This window comes from Ovis canadensis, chromosome 26 (genome assembly GCF_042477335.2).
Source record: "Ovis canadensis isolate MfBH-ARS-UI-01 breed Bighorn chromosome 26, ARS-UI_OviCan_v2, whole genome shotgun sequence".
NCBI lineage: Eukaryota > Metazoa > Chordata > Mammalia > Artiodactyla > Bovidae > Ovis > Ovis canadensis.
In genome coordinates this window covers 30,695,368-30,713,921 of record NC_091270.1, presented here as the reverse complement: position 1 = coordinate 30,713,921, position 18,554 = coordinate 30,695,368, and the positions used below count along the sequence as shown (strand labels likewise).

The window sequence follows — 18,554 nt, the reverse complement described above, 5'->3', positions numbered from 1 at the left end:
TGTCATTGTTTCCATGGTTTCCCCATCTATTTGCCATGAAATGATGAGACTGGATGCCAGGATCTTCACTTTTTGAATGTTGAGTTTTAAGCCACCTTTTTTACTCTCCTCTTTCATCTTCATCAAAAGGCTCTCTTCACTTTCTGCCATAAGGGTGGTGTCATCTGCATATCTGAGGTTATTGATATTTCTCCCGGCAATCTTCATTCCAGCTTGTGATTCTTCCAGCTTGACATTCTGTATGATGTACTATGCATAGACGTTAAATAAGCAGGGTGACAATATACAGCCTTGACGTACTCCTTTCCCAATTTAGAACAAATCTGTTGTTCCATGTCCAGTTCTAACTGTTGCTTCTTGACCTGCATACAGGTTTCTCAGGAGGCAGGTGAGATAGTCTGGTATTCCCATTTCTTTAAGAATTGTCCACAGTTTGTTGTGATCTACACAAAGACTTTAGAGTGGTCAATGATGCAGAAGTAGATGTTTTTCTGGAACTCTCTTGCTTTTTTGATGATCCAGTGGATGTTGGCAATTTGATCTCTGGTTCCTCTGCCTTTCCTAAATCCAGCTTGTACATCTGTAAGTTCTCAGTTCACTTACTGTTGAAGCCTAGCTTGAAGGATTTTGAGCATTACCTTGCTTGATGTGAGATGAGTACAATTGTGCGGTAGTTTGAGCATTCTTTGGCATTGCCTTTCTTTGGAATTGGAATGAAAACTGACCTTTTCCAGTCCTGTGGCCACTGCAGAGTTTTCCATATTTGCTGGCATATTGAGTGTGGTACTTTAACAGCATCATCTTTTAGGATCTGAAATAGCTCAGCTGGAATTTCATCACCTCCACTAGCTTTGTTCATAGTGATAGTTCCTAAGGCTCACTTGACTTCGCATTCCAGGATGACTGGCTCTAGGTAAGTGATCTCACCATCGTGGTTATCCAGGTCATTAAGATCTTTTTTGTATGGTTCTCCAGAACTGTAAGATAATACATTTCTGTTGTTTAAGTCACCCAGTTTGTGGCACCCTGTTGTGGCTGCCCTGGCAAACTAGTACACCACAGACCTTGGGAAGCATCTGAAGAGGTACTGGGCCTGGAGGACTGGCTGGAGCAGTCGGAGGGGGTGGGTGGGAAAGAGGGACTGAAATAATGGAACCACAGGTGAGAAGGAGACCTGGACAGAGGTCTAAATCCAGGATTAGCCAAGTGGAAATGAGTAAAAACGAAAGTGGAGCCCATTGTTAGTTTTAAATGGAGAGTCCAGAGCTAGCAGATGTAACTGGAGAAGAGAGCCTAGGAGAAGCGAGCTGTCGCAGAGGCCGCTGGAGTGTGGGCTGCCTCACCATCGCTGTGCCAGGTGCAGACGAGCGCTGCCGCCACAGCAGATGCTCTGAGCCAGCGAGAGGGGCCCAGGAGACGTCCTTAGAGCATCGTCATGGCCTCGATCTGAGTGCTTGAGGCCTCAGCCAGAACAAGCTCACCTGAGCAGAAGCTGTACACGTCCCCTGACTGTTATGGATGCCCTCTGGAAGCAGACCGCCTAAATTCCCACATAATTTCGCCTTCCCTAGCATTCAACCTCTCTGGGCCTCATCTGTGAAAAGGGAATAGAGACTGCATCCACTTCAGAAGGTTGTGAGGAAGATTCAATAAGATAATGGGTGTGAAATATTTCAGTAGAGGTTATCTGTCATTATTAGAGGCGTTTATTCTAATTCTCATGCCTCCAATTCAAAGCAGTACTAGACAAGAGTCCTCTATCCACCATCCGGCACAAGTGCCACTGTAACTAGAACCCTGGTATTAGAGGTTAAGGCTACTGGCAGGCCTCAGGAGCTAAGAGGAAAAATACCATTTGGATCAGGAGCCTGAAAAAAAAACTGCGCTGGGCTCTGGAAGGCCCCAATGGACATCGCATGCACAGAGACAGAAGCCCTCAAAACCGCATGGCCAGGGCTGAGCCGCGAACGGGCCCTCAGAACTTGGCAGGGGGACACTGTCCTTGAGTGGTGTCGAGCCTGTGCTCTGATCCAACTATCCTGAGGCTCATCTGTCCTGTTGGTCTTATGTCCAGCGCTCTGCAAAGTCCAGAACAGGGCCTTTCCCGGCCAGGGACTGTGGCGAAACCGCATGGGGGCGGGGGAGGGGGTGGTGGATGGGGAGGTGAAACCAGGTTAAAAGGATCATGCAAGTTCTCTGCCAAAGCCAATAGGAAAGGAAAGCCCTCAGGACCTCCAGGGAGCCTCCCGGCAAAAGCCTCCGCCCCCAAGGAGTCAGAGGGCCTGTGGTTGAAGGTGGAAGACGTGAAAGGGCGTCTCCCGGCCCGCCCTCCGGCACTGCAGACTTCTGGGCTGAGCCACCACAATTTACTCTTTGCCCTTCCTTGGACTCCTTGTGAAATCCAGCCTGGAGATGCGTTCGTCCCCCGCGGTGCCCCAAGCTTCCACCAGCCGCCGGGCACGCGCTCGACCGGACCGCCGGGCAGGCACACGGCGGGGGAGTGGGGCTCAGGCGGGGAGGGGCGGGCCGGGGGCGGGGCGGGGCGGGGCCCGCGCTCTGGCCTCAGCCCGGCTCCTAGGCTGCAGCGAGCGGCTGGAGCGCAGCCAGCTCTCGGAAGCGGCGGCGGCGCCCTTAAATAGCATCCGGACCCAGCCGGGGCCGGCAGTGGGCTGCAGTGACAGCCGGCGGCGGACGGCCGGGCCTGCGGAGGAGGTGAGTGCTCCTTCTAGCGGGGGGGAGCCGCATCCGTACCTGCTGCGGCGCCGCCCGGGTCTCGGCGGGGGCTCGGGTCTAAGGCTGCCCCGCCGGCCGGAGCCCGGGAGGTGGCGGCCGCAGCGGAGACGCGAGAACCCGCCCTCGGATCGCAGCGACGTTCCTCTTTTCCGGCCTCTGCCCGGCGGCTCCCCGAGTTCCCTCCGCCGCGGAGGCCTCCAAGCCGCCCGATCCGCCGCTGCTTCCTGTGCAAGAGAGCCGGCGATGCCCGCCCGCCTCTCCCCCCGGCGGCGCGGGCGCTGGGCTGGTGCACGGCGGGGTGCGGGTGACGCGCGCCGCGGATCCGGGTCCTTGTTTGTGTGGCGGCGGGGACCGCCCAGCGGGAAGCCCGACCCGGAGCTGCAGATTCGGGGCGATGATCGCCGCGGGGCCGTGTCGATGCTCTCTGGGTCGCGGCCTCCCTCTTGCCCCTCCGAGGCGGGTTGGGGGCATGCTCGGATAGTGCGTGGAAGCATCAGAGCCTCCGCGTGAAGAGTGGTCCCTGCGCGCCCGCGGGAGGGTCAAAGGCAGCCGGTGGCCACATGTGGAAATTCTCGCGGTGCCTGCAGAGTGCCACAGCTGCTGTACATGGCCGTGATAGAGTCGTTTTAAAGAGCCTGGCATGTTTTGAAATTAGGAAGTAAAAATCATGATATCTATCTCCTTGCCAGCGTGGTGGTAGGTGACTTGAATGAACACGTGGATGAGAACACAGAGACAGATGCTCCTCTTAATCGGTGTGTTAGGCTAGAATTTGCAAACCCCTTCCCCACCCTACCCACTTTCAAGGTTATGGAGCTTAATTAATACCGTTATAATAGTGCCCTTGCCTTTGAAAGTTCTAACATTTAAGCTTCTTGTTGGTGCAGGTGTATGTAAAGTGCCCCAACTTAATATCCGTTTATTTTTTACCTTTGCTTAGCATGAGAGAAACTGGTTAATTTCATAGTTTCTGACAAATTTCAGCTGTGATTATTATCTCCTAAACAATTAATTGCTTAACACTTACAAACTAAAAGCTAGTGGGTACCTCTGGCTTGATTCAGCTTTTTCAGACTGAGGTGGCAGGTTGAATTGGCTTAAAACTTAAGATTTGAGTTGATTGTCTGGTTGGATGGGCTTGAGAAGGTGGGACCTTTAAAGTGACCTTCCCTTCCCATCAGTGTGGAGCCAAGTCCTGGGAAATGTTCATTCTTGTTCTGATTCAACTGGGAGAATCCCTTCTCAGGCTGAAACTTGACTCCTCATGTGGGAACGGGTGCATTAGACTAAAGTCTTTCAGAAACTAAAATTCTGTGACTGAAAAAAGCAAACCCTGAAGAGTAACCCATTTCATATCTCCCTCTCTCACTTCAGATAGACACATCATAGACCATGTGTTATAGACCTGTTTTCTGCATTTGCTGTAAATGGAACAGACTTTTAAAATCACCCTTCTCTCACAGTTATTAGCATGTTGACCGATTTCCTTCCTGTCTCTGTTAAGCATAGTTTGGCAGTATTTTTTATTATTGTGGGCAACCTGACTAAAAAGAATCTCTGGGCTTTTAAATTTGGGACATTTAAGAGAATGATACTTGTGACAAATGCAGGTGAAGAAAGGTCTCTACTTATATCATACAGATTGAGTTCTCATAACTATCACAGCTTTTGGTTGAGCTTTGGTATAGCTGACTGTGTACCGGCATGCCACAGTGTCCTCCTTGATGTCCAGGGCAGGCTGCATCTTTGGTTTTGATGTAGCTATCTTGTGGAAGTTTGGAGGAGGGGGTGGGGAAAGATTATGTTGTTTTGTCTTTACAGCTGGGGATTTCTCTCTCCCTTCAAGTTTCACTTTTCTGAAAAAGAGCATGACTGTAGGAATAAGTAGTCATTTCTAGACGTGATGTTCAGTAACCTTGGAGGGACAGAATAACTTTGTTTCTGAATTTTTTTGTGCAAATTTGCCACCTATGTCCTATGTTCTTTTGCGTTTACTCACATAACCTAATGCTGTCAATGGTGACAGAATTAATCATGCTTTGTGAACAGATTTATTTGGATGATGCAATGGTTTAGGCTCCTGTGTTCGAAAATACAAAGGAATATCCTTTAAGGCAGCTCAGAGCTGTAGGTACTCGAAGTCCCCTTCAAGCTCTGCTTTCTGACAGGCCACGGCCAGTAAGGAGAGAGATCAGAGGTGCCAGTTTTTGTTGAAGGTTAGCTGTTCAACTTGGTGTTCAGACACACACATTAGAGTCACTTCGCTTTGACACTCATTCCTGGAGATCAAGTCTCAGTGAACAGAGCTAATCGGAAGCTGCCAGCGGTTGAGTTTGAGTTTCAATGTTCTAGTCCTAACAGGAGCTTTGGGGAACTTTTAAACAAATACATAGCTGGACTTGATGAACTAGAACATGGAGGCAGGCTCACCAGTGCTTGTGTGCCCAGCTCCATGTCATTTCCTCTCCCACTGGTCACCTAAAATGCTGAATGCGAACTCTTTAAGAATTCCTAATTTGTGAAGCTTGAGATGATACATAATTTGTACCACAGAGACAGGAGAAACTGGTCACTTAATCTGTGTCATCTTCATCTGTCTGCTTTTTCACACACTAACATTTAGAAGTTCTTCCCCATGAGCTCCCCTGATAGCTCAGTTGGTAAAGAATCTGCCTGCTAATGCAAGAGACCCCGGTTTGATTCCTGGGTCGGGAAGATCCCCTGGAGAAGGGAAAAGCTTCCCACACCAGTATTCTGGCCTGGGTCGCAAAGAGTCAGAGTCGGATACAACTGAGTGAATTTGACTTTTCACTTTCACTGTGTTGGAGAGGACACAGTTATTAGTGGTCACTTTTATAGAATCAAAAGGGGAGGGTGAAATAGGAAGGATCCTTCCCAGAAATTGGGCCAGCTTGGAGGGATGGCACATTCTTTGGCCAAAAACTTAGCTGGAGGTGAGAACTCTGCTCCCCTGTGCCTTCTTCTGCCAAAGAATACATTCAGTTGGAGGCCAGTTCTGTCCCATGTCTAAGGTTTCAGGACTGGTGGCTCCATGTAGTTGTCTAGTTGTAAATAAAAATTTGAAAGCTGTCTGATAGCTAACTCAAAAACCATTTGCCTCAGAAAAGCTGTATGAGTAAAATTGTGTATTTATATAAATACGGTATATAATTGTGTGGTGTATAATTTATATAACATATCCATTTAATATTATAATAGAAATCTATACTTCTTATGGAAAATTGAGAACCATGAAAAATAAATCTAGGAGTTCCCTGGTGGCTTAGTGGTTTAGGATTCTGTGCTTTCACTGCTGCGGCCTGGGTTCAGTCCCTGGTTGAAGAACTAGATCCTACAGGCTGCTTTTGCTTTTGCATTGAAGATAATATTTTTGCTCATTTGACTTTAATGACCTAAGGTATATTGTGGACACTTTCTCCACGTTGTTACATACTCTTGAAAAAAATGAGTTTTGAAGATGACTGTCTTACATAGTTTATGCAATGTGTCATAAATTATTTACCTTTCCCCTATTATTGGACATTTAGAAAAGTTTACTAAATATCTTATATATTTCAGTATGTCTTTTTTTTCTTTAAGTTAGGGAATATTCTGCTTTAAAGGGGCTTCCCTGGTGGCTCAGATGGTGAAGAATCTGCCTGCTAATGCAAGAGACCCAGGTTTGATCCCTGGGTTGGGAAGATCCCCTGGAGAAGGGAAAGTCTACCCACTCCAGTATTCTGGCCTGGAGAATCCCAAGGACAGAGGAGCCACAGTCCATGGGGTTGCAAAGAGTTGGTCATGGCCGAGCAACTAACACTTTCACTTTCACTGCTTTAAAACTGTTGAAACTGACCATGATTTGGAAATTATTTTTTATTACTGGACAGTTTTAATGAACCATGGGTTCATGTGTTTTAGTCAAAAACTGTTGAAATAAGGACTCATGCTTTGGAAAGATAAGTGGAAAGAAGTTAGGGCACCACAGGGGGAAGTGTGGGCTGCCTTTTAGACCATTTCCTCACTTGGGAGGGACTTCTGATAAATGTATTATCTGTCCATTGGCACACTTACTTGGCTACTATAGAAATTGGCACTTTCCCCACAGGTTTGTTGTGGGGAAAATGTCCATATACATAAGGCCAAAATGCCCTGGGTACTATTTTTTCTTTTGTTAACCAGAGTAAATAGAAAGTTGCTACAGGAGCTCCTTTCCCGCCAGGCTCAGCTGTCAACTAGGAAGCAGAGCAGTGTTAGCTGAGCGAATAGGATGAAGGGTCATCCAGCCAACAGCACCAGGCGCTGCTCTGGGCGCTTCAGAGCTGTTAACCCAGTTCATCGTCCCAGCTACCCTGTAAAGCAGCCCTACATATATCCATATCTGATGAAAGGTAAAAAGGAACAGACACAGATAAAGTCTCTCAGACCAGGGTTTGAACCTCAGCAGTCCGGTTTCAGAGCCAGAGTGCCTACTGGCTCGGCTCTTCTTCTCGAACTTGAAGGGATCTTAGTCTAAGGGGGCGCCCTGGAAAGTTCCAGATTATCCAGCTGGTGGCAGGACTGAGGACAGAGCTGTTTCTTCCCTGGCCTTGCTCCTTTGCTGTCCCCTGTCCTGTTCACACATTGTCTTCACCATCAGCAGGCTGAAACGGAGACAGATTTTGATTCCGTTCCTTTTGGCCAGTGATAAGATCACCTGCTACACAGCTGTGACTTTTTTAGAGAATTAGAGAGCGAAAGGCTTTGCCTGCCCTAGAAGTTGCTCCTGTTCTAGATTGTGCTGGAAACCTTTAAATGTCTTGCAGGGTTTGAAGGCACAGAGATATTGTCTATCAGTTGTGGCCTCCTTTCCCCCAAGATAATTTTAGGCAGAACCCCAGTATATGAAATAAATAAAAGCAGGGCTGCCATGGTTGAAGGAGGGCAGGGTGGGAGTCCCAGGTCACATAAACTGGAGATACAGTTGCTTCCTGGCCTTGGAGACACTCCAGCACCCCCCTGGCTCAGGGACCCTAACTGACTCATCACCTGACATAGTACCTGGTGCCCAGGGGCAGAGTGACTTCCCAAGGTTGCATAAACTGTGTTCCCCTCAGGCCGTGACGTATGGTAGAGTTTGTTCCCGGGCCCTGTGCCTGTTGGAGGAATGGCTGGACCTTGGTGTCATCCTTGACCTGCGCCCTGAGACCCAGCCAGTAGGCATTTTCTGTTATTCTGTACCATGCTGCCCAGCACACGTGCATTTCCTCCTTTTCTTGTCCAGGTTGCCACCCTCATCCACAGTCTGTCACCTCTAGTTTAGAAAACAAGGGTGCTTAGTTAAAAAAAAAAATGATGGTAACACTTCCTAACACAGAGTTCTGATCAAATCCCTCCTCTGCCCAGAAGCCTCCCAGGGTCCCTCTGGAAGGCCCCAAGTCTTTGGGTAGCTTGGCTCTTGGGGGCTTCTAGAATCCAGTTCGAACCTGCTGTCTCCCATGAGTCTGCCAAACAGCCACATGCTGGGACTTTTGGAGACTCTGGTGGCACAGGGTTGAACCAAGGCCTCTGCACCCATGACTACTCTGTACGTGAGCACTGTCTGCCACCTGACCCACCTTCCTGTGTCCCGGGTGAGCCTCCCTGGCATGACCCCCCACCCCCCAGCTGCAGTGATATCCTGGTCCCTGCCTCCTTGCTCATGCCCTTGCTTTTCAGAGGCCCTTTTCCTGGAGTGACCCTCACCATCCTCAGACTCCATATCACTCACTGGAACCCTCAGCCGACAAGAGCTGGTGGTTAAAATGTTGAGACACTCACATTCTGGTTAGAAAAGAGCTGCTACCCTGAGCACCCACCCCTCATTCAGAAACCAAAGGGTTAATGCCGGGCCGGCAGAGGCTCTCCTGAACCCTGTTCTGGTGGTTGGCCTACTTCTGTTCCAGTTGTTTGATGCCTAGGTGCACTGGTTCTTCAGTTTCTGAGTGGCAAGCTGCCACCCCACCCCTCCCCCCCTTCCTTTGCCTCTTCATATGTGCTTAGCTCAGTCCCCCCAGATAGGCCCCCAGCCACATACTCAGCTCTGCATTTAGCAGACCTGGTCACTGTCATTTCTGTGTCTTCAGCAGCATTTAACACAGGACCTGACTGCTTGTAAGTACTTAATAATCATCTGATGACTGACGGAGGCCAGTCATCCATTCAGATGGACAATTATCCCATAAATGCTGTCACTGATAAGAATGTACATTCCATCGTTCAAGGTTTGTATATTATAATCCCTGCAAGGCTCAGATCTTATAGCTGACATCAAGCCATTGAAAATCCCCAGACCAAAGCCTGTGCTTTCCCGGGGTTGAACTTGGCAAGCCAGAGGGCGTCTGAGGTCTCTCCGGGGGTAGTTTGTTATATTTGAGCAACAGGTGGCTATGGGCTTCACAGGAAGAAGATCAATGTCAAGTTCTAGACAATGTTACGTAACTACTGTAGCCTTCGTTTACCTGGTATTCCTACCAAAAATCCTACCTTGTTTCTGTGTGGATGGTGAAATTGTCAGATAGCTGTTTGTTCCTCCTCTAAGACAGTTATCCACGCTGTGCCTCAAGCAAGCCTTGGAGGTGCCCCAGATGGAGCAGGGACCTTGCTGTCAGGCAGTCCAGCCAACTGCCTCACGGGGGAGGGACCTGCAGTCAGAGGGTACACCAGGCAGCTTGAGCAGCCTAGATGCCAGAGATGGTGCTAGGCTGAGTTTTCCCTCCTGACATGAGTCAGCGACCAATGCCTCAGACTTCAGTGCCTCTTGGGAGGGCACGTAGGGACTCCAGCTATGGGGTCTGAGACAGACCACCTCTGATGAGCCAGCCCCTTGGCCTGCCGGGGGCCTTGCCTGGGACACTTGGCCTCTGCACTGCCCTGGGTGCCCATGACCCTCACTGTCCTGCCCTCCCCAACATTCTTCTTTCCATCACGGGGCCTTGCAGGGTATTTTTGTCTCCTTCCTGGATGGCAAGTCCATGGGCAGCCTGGGCGGGCACCGTTAGCCCACGTCCTGGGTGTGGCGGGCTTCTTTCTGCAGGTGCTCCAGTGAGCAGTTGCATTTATTGCCGCACGTAATTGGGAACTGACCGAGACTCTTGGCAGGCAGGTGGCACAGAGGAGGAACACTGGTCTCCAAGATCAGGGGCACTGCCCACCCTCCGTTGAGGGGTAGACCGTCTATTAGGGTGCAGGTGGATGTGTTACAGCTTACGTAGATGTTTATTTTTTAGCTTTCTTTTCAAATTCATAATTTTGTTCATAACATCCAGCAAATGTTTGTATATAGTTTATAAATAAGTGCATCTACACATTAGGCGTATATTTATGTATGCTTTTTGATGCATTATCAAAAGTTTCAAGAGCCAGAAAAGTAACTCCTTCTCTGCCAGCAGTGTGGCAAGATCCTTCCAAGTGCCATTTTTAAAATGAGAGAATTTGTTAGTGAAGGGAGACTAGACAGTGCTTTGTGACACTGGGTTGTGATTCATGTCAAATTGGTCTCTGACTTTAGGAGAGCCGGGTTAAGTCTGGAAGATGTTTTGCCTTTGGACCCAAGACGGGGCAGGGTAGAAAGAAGTGTCCTTAGGACAAGGATTTCATTTTATTCACTCCCGTGCCCCCTGCATCTGTGCTAAGTTGCTTCAGTCGTGTCCGACTCTGTGTGAGCCCATGGACTTTAGCCCACTGGGCTCCCCTGTTCATGGGGATTCTCCAGGCCAGAATACTGGAGTGGGTTTCCAGGCCTTCCTCCAGGGGATCTTCCTGACCCAGGGATGGAGACATCTCTTCCGTCTCCTGCATTGGCAGGCAGGTTCTTTCCCACTGCTGCTGCTGCTGCTAAGTCACTTCAGTCCTGTCCAACTCTGTGCGACCCCATAGACGGCAGCCCTCCGTCCCTGGGATTCTCCAGGCAAGAACACTGGAGTGGGTTGCCATTTCCTTCTCCAATGCATGCATGCATTCTAAGTGGCTTCAGTCGTGTCCAACTCTGTGCGACCCTATGGACAGCAGCCCTCCAGGCTCCTCTGGCCACAGGATTCTCTAGGCAAGAACACTGGAGTGAGTTGCCATTTCCTTCTCCTCTAGCTCCCTAAATATTCTCGGTGTCTATATATGTACTTTTTTTTTTGCATGTCAATTAAATATGCTGGATTGGCCACTTCAAATCAATGTTTGTGTTGGCTTTCTTTATTTAACCCTTTGGTTAGTGGCAGGTGGCCGTGTATGTGCCAGTCTTAATCTTCTTAGAACCAAGTCCCCGAAGCTGTAGAATCATAGAGCTAAAATGGGCCTCAGAAGTGTCACCTGAATGATAGGATGTTTGGGATTTGCTTTTGTTTTTTAAGAGACAGATATAGAATGAAACAACACTGACAAGGTGTCGATCGTTATTGAAACCAAAGCTGGGATTATTATGGGTACATGGTGGCTTCTTGTACTACCCTATATACTTTTGAATAGATTTGGAAGTTTTCATAATAAGAATGTAAAGAAAGCATAAGCGGGAAATAGAGACCCAAAACTAGCACTTGCTTGTTCCAAGGAGGCCAGATTGGACAATCTCTTTTTTTTTCCCCCTTCCTTCTTTTAAACACTGGGGCATTATTCTATAACTCTCTGCAACTGGTTGGATTTGTTTTGTCTTTAGCTTCCCCAGGGCTAATCACTTTTTCTTTACCTGAACTCTGGGTGTAACCCTAGCTGCCAAGGGCTCCCTCATCTCTCCACCCACAATGAGCCAAATCCTCCTTAACCTTTTCTCATGTCTCTCCCACTCCAGCACCACGGAGGGCATCCCCGGGACTGAAATCTCGCAACACTCAAAAGTGGATTTCTTCCAAGCCTGAGAGTAGCTGGCCTCGCTCTGTCTCTGGGTCAAAGTCTGACTTTTATTCAGTTTTCCACTCACTCCTGCTCTGTTAGCCGTTTTTTGGGTTTATCCATCCCTGTGAAACCCTGCTCTATTTTGAGAGGTGTGAGTAACTCTACCCAACCATGTGTCCCCTTAGCCTTCTTCTCCAGGTCACTGCTATTTGATCCCCACGACCTCTGGGGGCAGCAAGGACTGGGCTGCTTCCTATGTGGCTCTTGCAGCTAGCTGATGCCCAGCCTGCGGCCTGCCTGGGTGCTCTCCTGGGAGAGAGGAGTGTCCGGGCCTCTGGTATATGTCACCAACGTCTTTAACCCACCCGCCACCCCAGTGAATCCCAGCACAGGTAGGGCCTCGGTGTTTGCTCACCCCTGCCTGCCTTGGCCTGTTCCTATCTGGCTCCTGGCTCACTGGACTGACCTCCCTTTGCGTTCCAGCCCATACATAGTGCTTTCTTGCCTGTCTGGCTCCTGGAGCCAGGGCCCTGGATAGTGTGGTTCACTCCCGCAGATGCATTAACTCTTAAAGGTTAGGACAGATGGTGAGAGCTTAGACATGTCTTTTCTGGGAGGGGCTTTCACCCCATCTGTCATTCTGTGGGAAGGGCAGTTTACCACCTGGGACCCTTTCTGGAGCAGGTGAGAAAAGCATAAATACAGGAGGAAAGGAACTGACCTGAGCTAGTTATAGCTTCTTTATCTTGAAAAATTAAAACACACACACACACACACACACACACACAGAAAAGTACAAAGAATAATAAAACCATAAGGCAGACCCCCCGTAGAACTGATGGTTTTTAACAATGGGCTGTTTCTTTTAGAAGTTTTCTTTATATACATCCCGCTGTCACCCAGAGTTTCTGGGTGGGTGGGATCCTGTTATTTGGTACTGAATGCCAGGACTGTGTGGCCAGCTTGGGCCTCTTCTAGCATCGTCTCGGAGATGCGGTGTGGTATGTTGGTGACAGAAGGGATGAATCTTCCCTTGTTCCCCCTTTCTCCCTGCCGCCCCACCCCCCGCCACCCCAGCCCACCCTGGCAGCAGGGGGCATCGGCTCAGGGTTTTGCAGCTCATGGGCATGGCCAGTCCCTGGACAGAGAGCTCTGTGCACGTGGGTCTCACGTTCTTTCCTGATTCTCTTCTGCCTCCTCCCGTAGCTGCTACTGGAAGTTACATACTAGCTTTGGACAGAGCATCTGAGGGGACCCCAGGACTTTGGTCCCTTCTCTGTGCGCAGTTCCTCGAACAAATGGACCTCCACCTCGCAGTCCTGAGGCCTTCGGAGGAGGGCCCCTGCCAGCTGGGTCCAGCCCTGGACGTTGTGAAAGGACTTTGGTCCCGTTTCCTGTTCAATTGTTCTCCCCTTCTCTTGGGAGCCTCCTGCCTCGGGGTTTACTTTGTGGTTTCTTGCTGGCCAGGGAAGTGGAGAGGCTTTTCTTCCCGGAGGAATTTTCCTTCTTCTGCAGCTGTGATCATAACAGGCTCTCCTTGTATTGCCTGACTGCCCCAGACCACAGTGTCATGGTCTGTGACGTGCAGACCCACAGACGTAATGAGAGCCCTCCCTGTGCGCAGATCAGCTGAAACCACACGTCTGTCAGACCCGCTCGTGAGCGGGGATTGGCTCGCAGGAGCCTCTTCTGCCGTGGTTCTTGCAGAGGCCTTGGGTCAGCCTAACAGCCTGCCGGGCTCCAGCCGCTGAAGCAGAGCTGACTGGCCGCAGGGCCGCGCTGTCCAGGGCTGTCCCTTGTCTGACTCGTATCAGGAAACGGCCCGTGCCCCTACCTGACACGCATCCAGATACTGCCTCACAGTCGTGAATCGCTGTTTAAAGACCGGGGGAAACATCTTGCTTCTCATAGGCATTTTGTTTTGAATGGAAACATTTCCTCTTAGATCCATGCTGCCCTGGCTCCTACCCGGAGGCTCTGAGGTGACCTGGATATCTTCACTGGACAGGGCCTGACTGTAATTACCACTTTCCCAAGTGTGTACCTGACAGGTCTCTGTCTGGGTGTTGAAGAGAGGACGGAGGAGAGCTGTGTGCCTGGTGGTGTTTTCTCTCTGGGGAATGCTGAGCAGGTAGGTCCTGCTGTGAACATTCCTTGTGTCCCAGATGGCCACTCTGGGCGTTTCTGAGGGCTCCTCATGCCAGTCGCTGGGTGGCTTCTTTGGTTTGGAAGATTTGCTTTTCTGTCAGGGAAAACACACTTTCAGAAATTGGTGGCCAGCCCTGGGGTCAGGCTCTGGACCCAGACTTTCCTCTGGCATTGGCTGTTCTACTTAAGAGAGGCCTTTCTGCTCTCGCCTTCCTCGTGGGCAGCCTTGATTTGTTTTACACTAACTTGCAAAGCGAAAGAATTCCACAAAAACATCTACTTCTGCTTCATTGACTATCCCAAAGTCTTTGACAATGTGGATCACAACAAACTGTGGAAAATTCTTAAAAGAGATGGAAATACCAAACCACCTGACCTACCTCCCAAGAAACCTGTATGCAGGTCAAGAAGCAACAGTTAGAACCAGATGGAACAACAGACTGGTTCCTAATAGGGAAAGGAGTACCTCAAGACTGTATGTTGTCACTCTGTTTATTTAACTGCTATACAGAGTACATCATGAGAAATGCTGGGCTAGATGAAGCACAAGCTGGAATCAAGATTGCTCGGAGAAATGTCAATAACCTCAGATAACACAGGTGACGCCACCCTTATGACAGAAAGCGAAGAGGAACTAAAGGGCCTCTTGATGAAGGTGAAAGAGGAGGGTGAAAAATCTGGCTTAAAGCTCAGCATTCAAAAAATGAAGATCCTGGCATCTGGTCCCATCACTTCTTGGCAAATAGATGGGGAAACACTGACAGATTTTATTTTCTTGGACTCCAGAATCACTGCAGATGGTGACTGCAACCATGAAATTAAAAGACCCTTGGTCCTTGGAAGAAAAGCTATGACAAACCTAGTCAGCATATTAAAAAGCAGAGACATTACTTTGCTGACAAAGGTCCATCTAGTCAGAACTATGGTTTTTCCAGTAGCCATGTATGGATGTGAGAGTTGGACCATAAAGAAAGCTGAGTGCCAAAGAATTGATGATTTTGAACTGTGTTGTTGGAGAAGACTCTTGAGAGTCCCTTGGACTGCAAGGAGATCAAACCAGTTAATCCTAAAGGAAATCAACCCTGAATATTCATTGGAAGGACCGGTGCTGAAGCTGAACCTCCAATACTTTGGCCACCTGATTTGAAGAGCCAACTCACTGGAAAAGACCCTGATGCTGGGAAAGGTTGAAGGCCGGAGGAGAAAGGGACAACCGAGAACAGGATGGTTGGATGGGATCACTAACTCAATGGACATGAGTTTGAGCAAGCTCTAGGAGGTGGTGGAGGACAGGGAGGCCTGGCGTGCTGTAGTCTATGGGGTTGCAAAAAGTCGGACACAACTGAGTGACTGAACAATGACAGCACAATCACACTATTGTGTGAATGGATATCTAAATTTCTGTGAAGGAGAAGTGAAGATGGTTGCCTTAGATAACCATGGGGTGACATCATGCATAAGTTTGAGTTGGGAAGGAGAATGTATTAAGGCCGTGTGTCAGAGGTGGGTTGCCCTCTTGTGTATCTCTTTGCCTCCACGTCCTCTGGAAGGTGCTGCTTCCTCCCAGGGCCCTCACTCACACAAGCAGCGTGGGTGCTGAGGGAGGAGGCTGAAGTTTGAAAGTACCTTGAATACCCCCTTTCTCTTTGGAGAATCGCAGCTCTGTGTGTATGATACATCTTCTGGGGCTTGCAGCAGAGAACCAGGCAGAGTCACAGAGTTGTTCATGACTCAGGAAGTGTGTAGGAAGCACCTGTCCTAGACAGGGCATCGTGCGAGGGCCTCTTGAGACCCACCAGTATGGGGAGCATCTCCCCAAGGGGAGCCTACACCAGGTGCCAAGGACCACGCAAGGGCTGGAACTAAAGCATGCCTAGATTTCAGAGGAAGGACTCACTGCTGCTGACTGAGCGGGTTCTGTGAGAATTTTCTCAGGGAAGCAGCCTCTGGCCTATTTGGGTGGGAACTGGGCATCTTACAGCAGGGCCAGGGAGCAGAGGTGTAGGGGAGGGGGACCATGGAGCCGGTGTGGAGGGGTTTTGAACCTTGGGTTTTGAGGTGCCAGAAGGGGAGGAACTCAGAGGAGGAATGGAAGTGATGAGTGGCAGGACCTGTGCCTCTGTGTTGGCCCCGAGGCCAGCAATCAGCAGGGGCGCCCAGAGGAGCACGCGGAAAGGACACTGTCTGTGAGGGGCCTGCAGACCCCTGCAGCCTTCTCTCCACTTCAGGGTTCTACCATCATCCTCCGGGCTCAAAAACTCAGCCTTCCAATTCCTTCCCCCCCTTTCTTTTCATTTATATCCACTTAGTTACTAAATCCTGGTCAGTACTTTTGTAAGTGATTAAGATTTTAAAAAATTTCTGATAAAATATAATATATACCTTTTTAAACCACCATCAAGTATACGATTCAGAGGCATTAAGTATATTCCCAGTGTTGTGTAACCATTACCACGTTCTAGTTCCAGAATTTCTCATCATCTGAAACAGACACTGTACCTGTGGAGCATTTAACTCCCACCCACCCCACCCCGGGGTAGCCTCTATTTCTGTCTCTGTGAATTTCCCTATTTTCAGTCCCTTGTATAAGCAGGATCATACACCATTTGTCCTTCTGTGCCTGACTTCTTTTACTTGGCATAGCATTTTCAGGGTTCGCTCATGTCTTGGCGTGTATCAGAATTTCCTCCTTCTGTTAAGGCTGAAGAGTATTCGACTGTGCTCAAGCCCCGTTTGTCCCTTCATACTGGGAGTCACACCCCAACTTTTTAAAGCCCCGTGTGTCCTGGCTGTTTACTGTCCTCTGTGTCGTGTCCCACTTTCGTCTGGCTTTGAATCTCACCGCGTACACTTGTCTCTCTAGGTGCAGCAGCCTTGCCCTTGGCCCGGGCTCTGGTTCTGTTCTTGTGTGGAGCTGGGCGGGGACTTGAATTTCCCTGCTCTGTCTTCTGATCTTTACATTGATGGTAATGACTCCGTGCAATGAGGACTGTTAGGAGCCTTAAGCATGCTTTCACGGGTAACTGCTCAGCACCGGCCTGACACAAGGCGCGTGCTTAGCTAACAGTGGCCTCACAGATAGTCGTAATCTCATGCTGATTTCCCTGAAGGTGTACCTTCCCTTCTGCTGTGTGACTCACCTCTGTCATTCGTTCCAGATTAACTTCCCCGAATCCTAGAGGTGAGGAGTCACTTCTCATCGTCCTGTTTCTGTCTGAAGTTGGACCACACTCACTTCTTGCCTCTGCACGCAGTTCCCCCAGAGCCTGTGATCAAGTCTACCTTTTTTTTTTCTTTCTCTTACTTAAGCCACCTCATTATTCTCTATTTGGTATCTATACCATTGTTATGCAGTTTACTTCAAGCTTCATGAATGGGATTGCAAGATTTTGCAGTCTATACCCCCATGTGGATATTAAATCAGATCCCTGCCCCAAAGAAGGTGAGGTTTCCCCAAACTCTCTTTCAGTCCTCTTTTAGAGTCTTACTAAGGCTTTCCCATTTCGGAGTGCTCTCTTGGATGCTATTTTGAACAATGTCAGTTGTGGAGGGGGACACCCAATCTTGAAGCCAGCCCTGCCAATCCAAGTCTTCAGTCAGTCAGTTCAGTTGCTCAGTGGTATGACCCCATGGACAGCAGCAATCCAAGTTTTGGGTTCTTATGAAAGGCTAAGGCAAAGAAATTGAACACTGGCTAGGTAATTACTTCTGGGAGCTGGGCTTTACAAAGGCAAGTGTTGAATATTTTTGTAAAAAGCAGTGATGTGTGTGGTCTAGTTATATGAATATGGACCTGTAGGACAAATTTTTTTTTTAACTGTCCTAACATTATACGAATTGTATTCCTGTAACTTAGGAGAATTTTTGCAGTGGTAGCTGCAGATAGAACTTCAAGAAATGCTTCCATTTAACCAGCTTAAATGGAAGAGAAAACTGTGAAGATATGCTATAGAAAACTTTAATCCTCAAAAAGTAGCTTTGGTGTTTCCAGAGACCCTATTGGAAGAAGCACGTTCAAAGACTTTGAATTCATGAAATGTGAATAGGAAAACAACAGATATTTATAAAGTAATGTATATTGTTGGACGACTTAAAAATATGTGTAATAGAGAGACTGTTATAAGCAGACATTTGACCATTTCATCTAATCCCCCAAAAATATATCCGTTCCAGTTGGGCACGTTATATTTGGAATTTCTTTATTTGGGGGCATATGTGGTAGTGGTGGCCTGTGGCCAATCTGAATGAGTGAGGCCTGGCCCTAATCTTATGGGTTTAAAAAAAAATCAGTCTAGCCCTATACTTGCCTGGGAAAGCTATGTGTCCCACTCTTGGACAGCTTTAAGAAGGTGAGTAGAGAATGGTTGAGTATAGAATTACTCAGCTTGCTTCAGCTATTTCATTAAATCAGCTTTCAAAACACAGAGCATCTCTGTTCCCTTTCTCCTTTTAAAATCTTTTTGGAAATTGACCTGGGGAGCCATTGGAATCACTTTAGTGAAAATTCGGTGGATTTAAGGTGTTCTTTGCTTCCTCGGGAGGGAAAGCCCCAAAGCAGAGGATGGGGATAAATTCCCGTGGAACTACTTGTTCTGTGTGCCCGGGGTCCTGCAGTGACCCAGGTGGTCCTTCTGTTGCTCATACTCAGGATGAGGAGATGGTCCAAAGGCAGTGACCATGGTTAGGAATTCCCGTGTGGGATGAGGTTGGGCCCGTGGACTTTGGCACCACTGTGGAGCTTCTGTAGCTCCTCTCTCTATGGAGAGCCCGACTGCTCATTTAGCTCCAGAGGGGATGGTTTAAGCAAATCTAGCTTTAGGTACTTTGCCAGC

At 48.8% G+C, this 18,554-nt stretch overlaps 1 protein-coding gene across 2 annotated transcripts in view; it reads left to right on the top strand.

The window, feature by feature from the left end:
* The first annotated feature begins 2,368 nt into the window (after window positions 1-2,368).
* ACSL1 (acyl-CoA synthetase long chain family member 1) overlaps window positions 2,369-18,554 on the top strand; it is a 65,724-nt gene continuing 49,538 nt past the window's right edge. The window contains exon 1 of one of the 2 annotated variants that reach the window (XM_069572909.1): window positions 2,369-2,712. The gene's annotated coding sequence lies outside the window, so the exon portion shown is untranslated. The remainder of the gene's footprint in view (window positions 2,713-18,554) is intronic. The other variant, XM_069572910.1, reaches the window with a different exon arrangement.